This window comes from Rattus rattus, chromosome 3 (assembly GCF_011064425.1).
Source record: "Rattus rattus isolate New Zealand chromosome 3, Rrattus_CSIRO_v1, whole genome shotgun sequence".
Classification (NCBI taxonomy): domain Eukaryota; kingdom Metazoa; phylum Chordata; class Mammalia; order Rodentia; family Muridae; genus Rattus; species Rattus rattus.
In genome coordinates this window covers 212772908-212789052 of record NC_046156.1, presented here as the reverse complement: position 1 = coordinate 212789052, position 16145 = coordinate 212772908, and positions in this window count along the sequence as shown.

Below are 16145 nucleotides of genomic sequence, written 5' to 3'. Positions count from 1 at the left end.
ATTGTCTAATTACATAGTTGCTATAAATAAAATTTGCACTACCAAAATTTAACTGCTTAAAACTTGTCATGCAGAGTTTTGGTGACACATACTGTAAGGGTAAAGGAAGGTGAAGCAGGAGAATGTGGAATTTAAGGACAGTGTGGTCTATAACTATGCCTAGCCTGATGGCTCAGCAGTTAAATGTGCTTGCCACGCCTGACAACTGAAACTATCACCAGCACCCACAGAGTAAGGAGAAAAGGGATCTCCTCAAGTTGTTTCTGACCTCCAATTTACCATCTTTGGATACCCACATGTACAAACCAACACTTGTGTGCCTGCACACACAGAATAAAGGTGAAACAAGCCTTTAAACTTGCCATGCAAAACTATTACTAATTTGTTTTTAAACATTATTGACTATCAGGGGTAAAGGAACACAAACATATTTCTACCTACTCAAAGTGAATTTTGAGTTGATTTTCAATGACCTTTACATCTCTTTGATGATCAACATTCTATCCTTTTCCCATGGAAAAAATTAAAACTTTAATTCCAGTTCTATTCCCCTAAACTTCTTGTGTCATTAAGTATATTTCTGTATTTTCACCATTGTAAAATATATAGATCTCATTCAATGAATAACATATTAGAGAAATTTTGTAGGCAACATTAATACATAATTTACAAAGTAAAAAATTAATAATAATAGAAAAACAAATGAAAGCTCCGAATGGCATCAAGATTCCAAGTAATTCTCAGTGGCAGAAAGAGTGACACTGTTGATGTTGCTGTGGTTGGAGAATGGGCTCTGTGATTGGACTCAGGCCATCAACTTATAATTACTAGTTTTAGGAGCCTTGACAAATGACATTTTTTTGTAGGTAACATCATCTACAAATTAGTGGCATCAAATTTCTTAGAAGGCAGTAGTTTAAAAGGAACTGAGTCCATAAACCACATAGCCTAGTACAGCATGAATGCAGGTGCAATTAAATATAAGACATCAAAATTTTTAAAAAAAGCATTATTTTACCTAATGTTTGTAAACTGGTCAGAGACTGCTATTAAATGCTGATGTTATGCCTCAGTGACAATCTCAACTGACCATCCATCACATCTACTTCCTGTCTTGTTTGTAATTAATTTCAATACACCAGAACTTTTAGCAATTCCACAAACTTTTAATATCATTCCATTGAACATAAATAGAACATATCTGTTCACATATTTCTGTTATAAATAATAGAGTTTGTTTCAATACTCCAGGACTTTTTTCTTTAATATAAAGCATGTTGTTTCAATATTGTAAAAAATAAAGAATTATAACAGAAGTAAGAGCATTGATATTAAATTTATGGCCCTCGTCTTTTATCTATATTTTTCTTATATTCAATGTGTGTGGGTTCAATGGTTGGTTTATTATATGAATTGGAAAATGTCTGGCATAATATAATCTGCAATACATATAGGTACTCTAAATGATAAACATTTGCATGAGTAACAAAAATGGCAGAACTGTGCTGAGTCAAAGTGACTGTATGAAACTATGTTAGGTTTCATCAAAATTTCAAAAATGCTAGAATAGATACTATATATATAATCTAAAACTGATGAATCACACTAAGGACATAATTTAATCTAAACTAGGTGTACACAATACAACTTAAATTAAATGGATAGAATTTATTACATAAATGAAGAACTGGATATGATCAAGATGAACTGTCTTCTTGTAAACCTTTTTCAAAGACTAAATGAAAATAAAATTTAAAATGTGTTCTGGAGGAAAAACTTACTGTCAGAGGAAGGTAGAATATAAGGCATTTGTTAAAGCAGTGAAATAGTTTTTTGTGCTTAATGTGGACACATGGGATTATACATTTGTAAAAGTAACAAATAAAAAACATAAACTTTACAATATAAGTGATAAGAACAAAACACATTAGGAGCAGAATATCCCAGAAGAAAGACAGTTATAAGAGAATCAAGTTGTATTACAAATGTATGACCTCTTCTTACTAAACAGCTTAGGAGTAACTGAGAAAAAATGAAATTTACAGAATTAACACAGAGGACCCATGAAAAGTTGCTCTGGTTTCTACTTGTTCCAACTTCTGATATCAGTTCACAGTTCTGATGTTGTTTTCTGTGTGTATTGAGATTGAGAGACTACACTAATGGAAGGGAGCTGATGGTGGGATGGTGGGAGCTGAGTTTCTCCCTGTAGAAATTGAGAAAAGAACAAGACATGACAGCTAAATCAATCCACACATAAATACATGCATAGGTTGTAGAGAGATGCATGGTTCTTGGCTTAGAGTTAGATGTAGAAATGATGAAGCTGGGACTTGTTGCAATCCCATTGTATAAAGAAGTTGTAACTGACAAATGATAAATTGATGGAGTTGAGATAGAATAGAAGAATTCACTGAAAGATTTCCCAATGGACAGGCCTAAGACAGGACTAATGAGTAAAACAAGTAACTAATGTGGTATTGAATTTTCATATGAGGTTAGAGAAAATGTTTGTGAACCCATACTGGGAGAGGCACATGCTCAATGACAAGGCATTTTTACAAGCTCAACTTTCTCCTTTATATTCAAATATTTTTTGCACATAAATTGTCTTAAATGAAAAAAATTATAAGAAATATCTTAAATTAAAACATGGATCTCTATTCCTTAATAATGGACTATGTATAATAAAAGAACAACCTTATGAGAACTTTAAAAATGTGTGACCAAGACCAACACAAATGACAGATCATGTTTAGACAGCATGAGTTTCGTTGTCAGTTTTACTGAGAAGGGAGAGAATATGATATCCAGTTACGCAATTGAATATTAATTTAAGCATTACCTATTAGATATTGAGGAATGATGACAGTTGCCAGTCAGTTGACTTTATTTAAAGGGGATGAACCTCAGGGATGGAATTTGGTGTCTCCAAATAAACAGAAAGCCTTGAGATGATGCACAGTATAAATTTTATCGAAAGGCAGCATCAATTCCTTGCAGACTATCTGGACTGTGATCTATGAATTTGAGATACACCAGACTCCACAACAGTAAGGCCATTTCTTAAAAATAAATCTCATTATATAGAGTAAAATCATGTATTTTTTTTAATTTATTTTCAGTCTCGACTACATCTGCTCCATTGTATTTGTGAGCTAGAAATTGAAATGCATAAACATTGACTATCTTATTATATTTAAGTTATGCTTTCAAATGTATCTTAGGCATATGCTAATAAAGTAGCTATTAAAATTTAATGATGCAGCATTTGAAATGTCTCAGTAAGTAAAGACATTTGCTGTCAAGTCTGTCGATCTGTGTTTGCTTCCTGGAACTCGCATAGTAAAAGGATAGACTGACTCGCACAAGTTGTCCAGTGACTTCTACCCAAGCACTGTGGTACATATGCATGCTACTCAAACACAAACACAGAACATATTAAGATATGTAACCTAAGAATGTACATAATTGGGACACTTCCGGTGTTTGGCCAGACTCCCGGACCAGCGGAGGATCCCTGCCTTCAGCAGCTCTCTGCTCCCAGGCCCCCTGGAGGGGAGTTCTTGCCGCCTGGTCGGGCGGGCTCTCCTGAGGCAGCAGAGCGGAGGAGACCACCAACGCTGCCCACCTCTGCCCACATCCCGGGCCCAGGAGGAAACTGTATACGCCCTCTGGGTACCCAGAGAGGGGCCCAGGAGCAGCAGATCCACTGCGCCTGAGACACCGCACCTGAAGGGACCGACGGATAAACAGTTCTCTGCACCCAAATCCCGTGGGAGGGAGAGCTAAACCTTCAGAGAGGCGGACACGCCTGGGAAACCAGAAGAGACTGCACGCTGCACACAGTACTGACCCCAGAGGAAAACAAAAGCTATCTGGAACCCTGGTGCACGGAACCTCCCGGAAGGGGCGGCGCAGATCTTCCTGGCTGCTGAGGCCGAGGAGAGCTCATAGGCAACACCCCGCGAGCAAACTTGAGCCTGGGGACCACAGGTAAGACAAACTTTTCTGCTACAAACGACTTGCCTGGTGAACTCAAGACACAGGCTCACAGGAACAGCTGAAGACCTGTAGAGAAGAAAAACTACACGCCCGAAAACAGAACACTCTGTCCCCATAACTGGCTGAAAGAAAACAGGAAAACAGGTCTACAGCACTCCTGACACACAGGCTTATAAGACAGTCTAGCCACTGTCAGAAATAGCAGAACAAAGTAACACTCGAGATAATCTGATGGCGAGAGGCAAGCGCAGGAACCCAAGCAACAGAAACCAAGACTACATGGCATCATCGGAGCCCAATTCTCCCACCAAAGCAAACACAGAATATCCAAACACACCAGAAAAGCAAGATCTAGTCTCAAAATCATATTTGATCATGATGTTGGAGGACTTCAAGAAAGACATGAAGAACTCCCTTAGAAAACAAGTAGAAGCCTACAGAGAGGAATCACAAAAATCCCTAAAAGAATTCCAGGAAAACATAAATAAACAAGTAGAAGCCCATAGAGAGGAGTCACAAAAATCCCTGAAAGAATTCCAGGAAAACACAATCAAACAGTTGAAGGAATTAAAAATGGAAATAGAAGCAATCAAGAAAGAACACATGGAAACAACCCTGGATATAGAAAACCAAAAGAAGAGACAAGGAGCTGTAGATACAAGCATCACCAACAGAATACAAGAGATGGAAGAGAGAATCTCAGGAGCAGAAGATTCCATAGAAATCATTGACTCAACTGTCAAAGATAATGTAAAGCGGAAAAAGCTACTGGTCCAAAACATACAGGAAATGCAGGACTCAATGAGAAGATCAAACCTAAGGATAATAGGTATAGAAGAGAGTGAAGACTCCCAGCTCAAAGGACCAGTAAATATCTTCAACAAAATCATAGAAGAAAACTTCCCTAACCTAAAAAAGAGATACCCATAGGCATACAAGAAGCCTACAGAACTCCAAATAGATTGGACCAGAAAAGAAACACCTCCCCGTACATAATAGTCAAAACACCAAACGACAAAATAAAGAAAGAATATTAAAAGCAGTAAGGAAAAAGGTCAAGTAACATATAAAGGCAGACCTATCAGAATCACACCAGACTTTTCGCCAGAAACTATGAAGGCCAGAAGATCCTGGACTGATGTCATACAGACCCTAAGAGAACACAAATGCCAGACCAGGTTACTGTATCCTGCAAAACTCTCAATCAACATAGATGGAGAAACCAAGATATTCCATGACAAAACCAAATTTACACAATATCTTTCTACAAATCCAGCACTACAAAGGATAATAAATGGAAAAGCCCAACATAAGGAGGCAAGCTATACCCAAGAAGAAGCAAGAAACTAATCGTCTTGGCAACAAAACAAAGAGAAGAAAAGCACACGAACATAACCTCACATCCAAATATGAATACAACAGGAAGCAATAATCACTATTCCTTAATATCTCTCAACATCAATGGCCTCAACTCCCCAATAAAAAGACATAGATTAACAAACTGGATACGCAACGAGGACCCTGCATTCTGCTGCCTACAGGAAACACACCTCAGTGACAAAGACAGACACTACCTCAGAGTGAAAGGCTGGGAAACAACTTTCCAAGCAAATGGTCGGAAGAAGCAAGCTGGAGTAGCCATTCTAATATCAAATAAAGTCAATTTTCAACTAAAAGTCATCAAAAAAGATAAGGAAGGACACTTCATATTCATCAAAGGAAAAATCCACCAAGATGAACTCACAAACCTAAATATCTAAGCCCCAAATACAAGGGCACCTACATACGAAAAGAAACCTTAAAAGCTCAAAACACACATTACACCACACAATAATAGTAGGAGATTTCAACACCCCACTCTCATCAATAGACAGATCATGGAAACAAATTAAACAGAGACGTAGACAGACTAAGAGAAGTCATGAGCCAAATGCACTTAACAGATATTTATACAACATTCTATCCTAAAGCAAAAGGATATACCTTCTTCTCAGCTTCTCATGGTACTTTCTCCAAAATTGACCATATAATTGGTCAAAAAATGGGCCTCAACAGGTACAGAAAGATAGAAATAATCCCATGCGTGCTATCAGACCACCAAGGCCCAAAGCTGGTCTTCAATAACAATAAGGGAAGAATGCCCACATATACGCGGAAATTGAACAATGCTCTACTCAATGATAACCTGGTCAAGGAAGAAATAAAGAAAGAAATTAAAAACTTTTAGAATTTAATGAAAATGAAGATACAACATACCCAAACTTATGGGACACAATGAAAGCTGTGCAAGAGGAAAACTCATAGCGCTGCGTGCCTGCAGAAAGAAACAGGAAAGAGCATATGTCAGCAGCTTGACAGCACACCTAAAAGCTCTAGAACAAAAAGAAGCAAATACACCCAGGAGGAGTAGAAGGCAGGAAATAATCAAACTCAGAGCTGAAATCAACCAAGTAGAAACAAAAAGGACCATAGAAAGAATCAACAGAACCAAAAGTTGGTTCTTTGAGAAAATCAACAAGATAGATAAACCCTTAGCCAGACTAACGAGAGGACACAGAGAGTGTGTCCAAATTAACAAAATCAGAAATGAAAAGGGAGACATAACTACAGATTCAGAGGAAATTCAAAAATCATCAGATCTTACTATAAAAGCCTATATTCAACAAAACTTGAAAATCTGCAGGAAATGGACAATTTCCTAGACAGATACCAGGTACCAAGTTAAATCAGGAACAGATAAACCAGTTAAACAACCCCATAACTCCTAAGGAAATAGAAGAAGTCATTAAAGGTCTCCCAACCAAAAAGAGCCCAGGTCCAGACGGGTTTAGTGCAGAATTCTATCAGACCTTCATAGAAGACCTCGTACCAATATTATCCAAACTATTCCACAAAATTGAAACAGATGGAGCACTACCGAATTCCTTCTATGAAGCCACAATTACTCTTATACCTAAACCACACAAAGACCCAACAAAGAAAGAGAACATCAGACCAATTTCCCTTATGAACATCGACGCAAAAATACTCAAAAAAATTCTGGCAAACCGAATCCAAGAGCACATCAAAACAATCATCCACCATGATCAAGTAGGCTTCATCCCAGGCATGCAGGGATGGTTTAATATACGGAAAACCATCAACGGATCCATTATATAAACAAACTGAAAGAACAAAAAACCACATGATCATTTCATTAGATGCTGAGAAAGCATTTGACAAAATTCAACACCCCTTCATGATAAAAGTCCTGGAAAGAATAGGAATTCAAGGCCCATACCTAAACATAGTAAAGCTATATACAGCAAAACCAGTTGCTAACATTAAACTAAATGGAGAGAAACTTGAAGCAATCCCACTAAAATCAGGGACTAGACAAGGCTGCCCACTCTCTCCCTACTTATTCAATATAGTTCTTGAAGTTCTAGCCAGAGCAATCAGACAACAAAAGGAGGTCAAGGGATACAGATCGAAAAAGAAGAAGTCAAAATATCACTATTTGCAGATGATATGATAGTATATTTAAGATCCCAAAAGTTCCACCAGAGAACTACTAAAGCTGATAGACAACTTCAGCAAAGTAGCTGGGTATAAAATTAACTCAAATAAATCAGTAGCCTTCCTCTACACAAAAGAGAAACAAGCCGAGAAAGAAATTAGGGAAACGACACCCTTCATAATAGACCCAAATAATATAAAGTACCTCGGTGTGACTTTAACCAAGCAAGTAAAAGATTTGTACAACAAGAACTTCAAGACTCTGAAGAAAGAAATTGAAGAAGAACTCAGAAGATGGAAAGCTCTCCCATGCTCATGGATTGGAAGGATTAATATAGTAAAAATGGCCATTCTGCAAAAAGCGATCTACAGATTCAATGCAATCCCCATCAAAATACCAATCCAATTCTTCAAAGAGTTAGACAGAACAATCTGCAAATTCATCTGAATAACAAAAAACCCAGGATAGCTAAAACTATCCTCAACAATAAAAGGACTTCAGGGGAATCACTATCCCAGATCTCAAGCAGTATTACAGAGCAATAGTGATAAAAACTGCATGGTATTGGTACAGAGACAGACAGATAGACCAATGGAACCGAATTGAAGACCCAGAAATGAACCCACACACCTATGGGCACTTGATTTTTGACAAAGGAGCCAAAACCATCCAATGGAAAAAGATAGCATTTTCAGCAAATGGTGCTGGTTCAACTGGAGGTCAACATGTAGAAGAATGCAGATCGATCCATGCTTATCACCCTGTACAAAGCTTAAGTCCAAGTGGATCAAGGACCTCCACATCAAACCAGATACACTCAAACTAATAGAAGAAAAACTAGGGAAGCATTTGGAACACATGGGCACTGGAAAAAATTTCCTGAACAAAACACCCATGGCTTATGCTCTAAGATCAAGAATCGACAAATGGGATCTCATAAAACTGCAAAGCTTCTGTAAGGCAAAGGACACTGTGGTTAGGACAAAATGGCAACCAACAGATTGGGAAAAGATCTTTACCAATCCTACAACAGATAGAGGGCTTATATCCAAAATATACAAAGAACTGAAGAAGTTAGACAGCAGGGAGACAAATAACCCTATTAAAAAATGGGGTTCAGAGCTAAACAGAGAATTCACAGCTGAGGAATGCAGAATGGCTGAGAAACACCTAAAGAAATGTTCAACATCGTTAGTCATAAGGGAAATGCAAATCAAAACAACCCTGAGATTTCACCTCACACCAGTGAGAATGGCTAAGATCAAAACTCAGGTGACAGCAAATGCTGGCGAGGATGTGGAGAAAGGGGAACACTCTCCATTGTTGGTGGGGTTGCAGACTGCTACAACCATTCTGGAAATCAGTCTGAGGTTCCTCAGAAAATTGGACATTGAACTGCCTGAGGATCCAGCTATACCTCTCTTGGGCATATACCCAAAAGATGCCCCAACATATAAAAAAGACACGTGCTCCACTATGTTCATCGTGAGCCTTATTCATAATAGCCAGAAGCTGGAAAGAACCCAGATGCCCTTCACCAGAGGAATGGATACAGAAAATGTGGTACATCTACACAATGGAATATTACTCAGCCATCAAAAACAATGACTTTGTGAAATTCAGAGGCAAATGGTTGAACTGAAACTATCATCCTGAGTGAGCTAACCTAATCACAGAAAGACATACATGGTATGTACTCATTGATAAGTGGCTATTAGCCCAAATGCTTGAATTACCCTAGATGCCTAGAACAAATGAAACTCAAGACGGATGATCAAAATGTGAATGCAGATCGCCCTGAGAGACACAGCCAGAATACAGCAAATACAGAGGCGTATGCCAGCAGGAAACCACTGAACTGAGAACAGGACCCTGTTGAAGGAATCAGAGAAAGAACTGGAAGAGCTTGAAGGAGCTCAAGACCCCATATGTACAGCAATGTCAACCAACCAGAGCTTCCAGGACTAAGCCACTACCCAAAGACTATACATGGACTGACCCTGGACTCTGACCTCGTGAGGGTTGCAAATGAATATCCTAGTAAGAGCACCAGTGGAAGGGGAAGCCCTGGGTCCTGCTAAGACTGAACCCCTAGTGAACTAGACTGTTGGGGAGAGGGCAGCAATGGGGGAGGGGTTGGGAGGGGAACACCCATAAGGAAGGGGAGGTGGGAGGGGGATGTTTGCCCGGAAACCGGGAAGGGAATAACACTCGAAATGTATATAAGAAATACTCAAGTTAATAATAATAATAAAAAAAAAAAGAATGTACATAATTCCAGCTCTAAGAAAAAAATAACAATAAACAACAGTCATTATTCCTTAATATCTCTTAACATAAATGGACTCAATTCTCCAATAAAAAGACTTAGACTAACAGAATGAATACATAAAGAGCACCCAGTATTTTGCTGCATAAAGAAAACATACCTCAGTAACAAAGAAGAAACTACCTCAGAGTAAATGGATGGAAAACAATTTTCCAAGCAAATGTTCTCAAGCTGGAATAGCCATTCTAATATTGAAGAAAATCAACTATCGGCTAAAAAGTTATAAGAAAGATAAGGAAGGGCACTTCATATTCATCAAAGGAAAAATCCACAAGATGAACTCGCAATCCTAAATATTTGTGCTCCTAATGCAAGGACACCTACATTCCTAAAAGAAATGTTACTAAAGCTCAAAGCACACATTGCACCTCACACAATAATAGTAGATTTCAATATTCCACTATCATCAGTGGACAGATCATGGAAACAGAAACTAGAGACATAGAGAAACTAGCAGAAGTCATGAAGCAAATGGATTTAACAGATATTTATAGAACATTTTATCCTAAAGCAAAAGAATATAACTTCTCAGCACCTCCTAGTGCCTTCTTTAAAATTGACCATATAATCAGTCACAAAACAGTCATCAACATACACAAGAAGATAGAAATAATCCCATGCATCCTATCAGATCACCAGAGACTAAGGCTGGTCTTCAATAACAATGATGACAGAAAGCACACATATATATGGAAGTTGAACAATGCTCTACTCAATGATAACTAGGTCAAGGAAGAAATAAAGAAGACATTAAAGACTTTTTCTAATTCAATGAAAATGAAGTCACAACATACCCAAACTTATGGAATACAATGAAAGCAGTGCTAAGAGGAAAACACATAGCTCTGAGTGCTTCCAATAAGAAACTGTAGAGAGCATACATTAGCAGCTTAACAGCACACATAAAAGCTCTAGAATAAAAAGAAGCAAATACACCCAAGATGAGTAGAAGGTAGGAAATAATCAATCAAAGGGCTGAAATCAAACAAGTAGAAACAAAAAGGACCATAGAAAGAATCAACAGAACCAAAACCAGGATCTGGTACTTTGAGAAAATCAACAAGATAGAAAACCCTTAGCTAGACTAACCAGAGGTCACAGAGAGTGTGTCCAAATTAACAATATCAGAAATGAAAAGGGAGACATAACTACAGAATCTGAGGACATTAGAAAAAAAATCATCAGATCCTACTACAAAAGCCTATATTCAACAAAACTGGAAAATCTGAAGGAAATGGATAATTTTCTAGACAGACACCAGGTACCAAAGTTATATCATGAACAGGTAAACCTCCTAAACAGTCCCATAACTCCTGAAGAAATAGAAACAGTTATCGAAAGTCTCCCAATCAAAAAAAAAAAAAAAAAAAAAAAAAACGACCAAATGGGTTCAGTGCAGAATTCTATCAGACCTTCATAGAAGACTTCATACCAATACTGTCCAAAGTATTCCACAAGATAGAAACAGAAGGAGAACCACCAAATCCCGTCTGTGAAGTCACAATTACTCTTACACCTAAACAACATAAAGACCCAACAAAGAAAGAGAAAATCAGGCCAATTTCCCTTATGGATATCAATGGAAATACTCCATATAATTCTTAGAAACTGAATTCAAGAACACAACCAAACAATCATCCATCATGATCAAGTAGGCTTCATCCCAGGGATGTAGGGATGGTTCAATATACAGAAATCAATCAACATAATCCACTATTTAAGAAAACTCGAAAAAATAGCACATGATCATTGCTTTAGTTGCTCAACGCCCATTCACGATAAAATTCCTGGAAAGACCAGAAAATCAAGGCCCATAACTAAACATATTGAAAGCAGTATACAGCAAACCCGTAGCCAATATTAAATTAAGTGGAGAGAAACTTGAAGCAATCCCACTAAAATCAGGGACTAGACAAAACTGACCTCTCTCTCCCTACTTATTCAATATAGTACTCAAAGCCTTAGCCAGAGCAACTGAAAGAATACACATTGGAAAGGAAGAAGTTGAAATATCACTATTTGCAGATGTTATAATAGTATAGTTAAGTGACCCCAAAAGTTCCACCAGAGAACTACTAAGCTTGATAAACAACTTCAGCAAAGTGTCTTGGTATAAAATTAACACAAACATGTCAGTAGCCTTCCTCTACTCAAAGGATAAACAGGCTGAGAAGAAATTAAGGAAATGACACCTTCACAATAGCCATAAATAACATAAAATACCTCGGTGTGACTCGAACCAAGCAAGTGAAAGATCTCTATGAAAAGAACTTCAAGTCTCTGAAGAAAGAAATTGAAGATCTCAGAAGATGGAAAGACCTCCCATGCTCATGGATTGGCATGATTAACGTAGTAAAAATGGCCAATTTTCCTAAGGAATCTACAGATTCAACACAATCCCCATCTAAATTTCAACTCGATTTTTTAGTAAGTAAAACCAATTTGCAAACTCATTTGGAATAATAAAAAGCCAAGGAAAGCAAAAACTATAAGCAACAGTAAAACAACTTCTGGAGGAATCACCATCTCTGACCTCAAACAATATTAAGGAATAATAGTGATAAAAATTGTATGATGATCAAACAGAGACAGGCGGGTAGATCAGTAGAATAAAATTGAAGACCACAAACCTATCTTCTCTTGATCTTTGTCAAAGGAGCTAAAACCATCCAGGGAGAAAAAGATAGCATTTTCAACAAATAGTGCTGGTTCAATTGGAGGTCAGCATGTAGAAGAATGCAAATCCATCTATTCTTATCACCCAGTACAAAGCTATGTGCAAGTGGACCAAGGACCTCCACATCAAACCAGATACATGCAAACTAATAGAAGAAAAGGTGGGGAGGAGTCTTGATGATCTGGACACTTGGGAAAATTTCCTAAACAAAAATCAACGGCTTATGTTCTAAGATCAGGCAATGACAAATGGGACCTCATAAAACTGCAAGGCTTCTGTAAGGCAAAGGATGAAGGATGCTGTCATTTGGACAAAACTGCAGCCAATATATTGGGAAAAGATCTTTGCCAATCCTACATGTGATAGGGGGATAATACCCAAAGTATACAAAGAACTCAAGAAGTTAGACTTCACAGAATCAAATAACCCTATTAAAAATGGGGTACAGAGCTAAACAGAGAATTATCAGCTGAAGAATATGGAATGGTGATAAGCACATAATGAAATATTCAACATCCTTAGTCATCAGGGAAAAGCAAATCAAAACAACCCTGAAATTCTGCCTCATGCCAGTCAGAATGGCTAAGATCAAAAATTCAGGGGACAACAGATATTGGTGAGGATGTAGAAAAAGATGAACACTCCTCCATTGTTGGTGAGGTTGCAAATTGGTACAACTACTCTGGAAATCAGTCTGGAGGTTCCTCAGAAAATTGGGTATCGAATTTCCTGAGGACCCAGCTATACATCTCCTGGGAATACACCAAAGGATGCTCCAACAGAGAACAAGACACATGCTCCACTATGTTCATAGCAGCCTTATTTATAATAGCCAGAAGCTGGAAAGAACCCAGATGCCCTTCAATAGACGAATGGATATGGAAATTGTGGTACATCTACACAATGGAGTACTACTCAGCTATCAAAAACAATGACTTAATGAAATTCATAGACTAGAAAATATCATCCTGAATGAGGTGACCCAATCACAGAAAACCACACGAGGTATGCATTCACTGATAAGTGGATAGTAGCCCTAAAGCTTGAATTACGCAAGATAAAATCCACAGATCACATGAAGCTCAATAAGAAGGATGACCAAAATGTGGATGCTTCAGTCAGTCCTTCTTTAAACAGGGAACAAAAATATTCACTGGAGGGGATATGGAAGCAAAGTTTAGAGCAGAGACTAAAGGAACAGCCATGTAGAGCCTGCCCCACATATGATCCATATCTAGCCACCAAAACTAGATAAGATTGATGAAGCTATGAAGTGCACGCTGACAGGAACCGGATGTAGATCTCTCCTGAGAGATACAGCCAGAACATGTCAAATACAGAGGCAAATGCTAGCAGCAAAGCACTGAACTAAGAACAAGACCACTGTTGGAGGAATTAGAGAAAGGATTGATAGAGCTAAAGGGGCTTGCAACCCGATAAGAACAACTGTGCAAACCAACCAGAGATTCTTTGGGACTAAGCCACTACCCAAAGACTATACATGTACTGACTCATAGCTCCAACTGCACATGTAGCAGAGGATGGCCTTTCTGGGCAACAATGGAACTCTAACTTCTTGAGTTCTTTATATATTTTGGATCATAGCCCTCTATGGGATGTAGTATTGGTAAAGATCTTTTCCCAATCTGTTGGTTGCCATATTGTCCTAATGACAGTGTCCTTGGCCTTACAGAAGCTTTGCAGGTTTATGAGGTCTCATTTGTAATCCTTGATCTTAGAAAATAAGCCATTGGTGTTTTATTAAGGAATTTTTTCCTGATGTCCATGTGTTCAAGGCTCTTCCCCACTTTTTCTTCTATTAATTTGAGTGTATCTGGTTTTATGTAGAGGTCCTTGATCCACTTGGACTTGAGCTTTATACAAGGTTAAAAGAATGGATCGATTTGCATTCTTCAATTAATCTATTTCTTCACAAAAGAACTAAGATTCCCCAGGTCAGATATGCCCTATTGAGACTGTGCTGAAGTGAATATATAGGAATAACGCACATTTCAACATGAAATGGTCACGCGAAGTGAGCAGCATTGCATCTGTTTCCTCCTATGTAAGCAATCCTTGATAGTTATTATTACTAAATAAAAGAATAATCTGTGCTTCGACCTCTCTTATTTTAAAGGTAGAAAATAAAATTTTTAATTTTATGGATGAAGTTATAATCCTGTTTAAATCTATAGAACTATATCTCAGGCAAATAGATTTGATCTCAGAAAAAAATATAATGTATTGATATAAAAGCTATAGAGTTGAAATCAGAACATGTAAATGTTAAAATAGTTTCAAATCCTCCCCTGTCTATGGTCCAGACTGTTTCTCACAGTCTCTAGCTCCTTGTTATCTTACTTCAAACCTAACACGGTGTTAACAAGTCCAGTTGCTTATTGTGAGCATTCCATGATGACATATTGTTCCTTAATAATTTCTGAGTAGCTATTACTACTTTTAGAAAGAAAAAAATGTAATGTTCAATTATCAGAGTAAAACTATCATAGGGACAGATGTGTATAAAAGTTGGTGGAAAAACAAAATAGGAAAAAAGAAACATGCAAATAAGATTCTTACCTTCTTAATTATAAGGTGAGCAAGGATCACAACTACATTTGGAAAAATGAAACAGAGCCGAATTAAATTGATCTATGCACATGGTCACTTTGGCAATACATTTCTGTACTATGTAAATACTTTTAAAGTCAGTGAGCTAGAATGGACTGATGAATACTATGGTCAGCTCTCCTTGAGCAAGCAATACAGAGTAAGATGAGCATGAAAAAGTCTGTGCTACATGCAACATGAGAATAAAGGAAAGCAATGTGCTCAAGGCTCAGAAGATCTATGATATCGCTCAGTGACTTTCTGGTCAAAGACTAGATGACAAACTGATTGTATGTCTCTGTTTCCTGGTTCATCTACAAGCATCACAAACACATAAATGAGTTCAAATGAGAATAAAAAAATGAAAAGATGGTACTGATTTCATTCATTTTATCACTTAACTTAGTATTTGTATTACTATTAAAAATATTAAGTTTTTTTTGATCCATGGAAAAGATTTTCCTAAATCAGAGTTGAAGGTAATAAAAAGAGTGTGCTGTTTCCACTTAAAGGTGTAATTGGTAGTGCACCGTGATTCTTCATATCACTGCTGGCAATAATTCTTCTTCTAGCATGCCACTTGCCCCGTTCTATGAATATCAGTCCTTAAATGTCCCAGTGGGAAACATTCACTTTCTGTTCCTCCTACTCAGAACACAAATGAATAAAGTGATCTGGGTTAGGAAGATGACTTATCCATTGAAGTACTTGACACACAAGCATGAAGATCTGAGTTCAGTCCTCACAAGACTCATAAAACAAACAAACAAACAAACAAACAAAAAAACAGCTAGAGCCTGTAATTGAAGCGTTAGGAGGATGGAATCAGAAAGAAAAATAGAGTTGAGTCAAATTGTGAACTATAGGTTTAATGAAAGACCTTGTTTAAAAAAAAATAAGATCACAGAAGATACCCATGGTTGGTCTTAACATGAATACACACAGCATAAAATAATATGATCTGCAACTCCATCAGCACAATTATATAAAGATATGGCCAGATCACCAGAGCAATGCATCTTTTA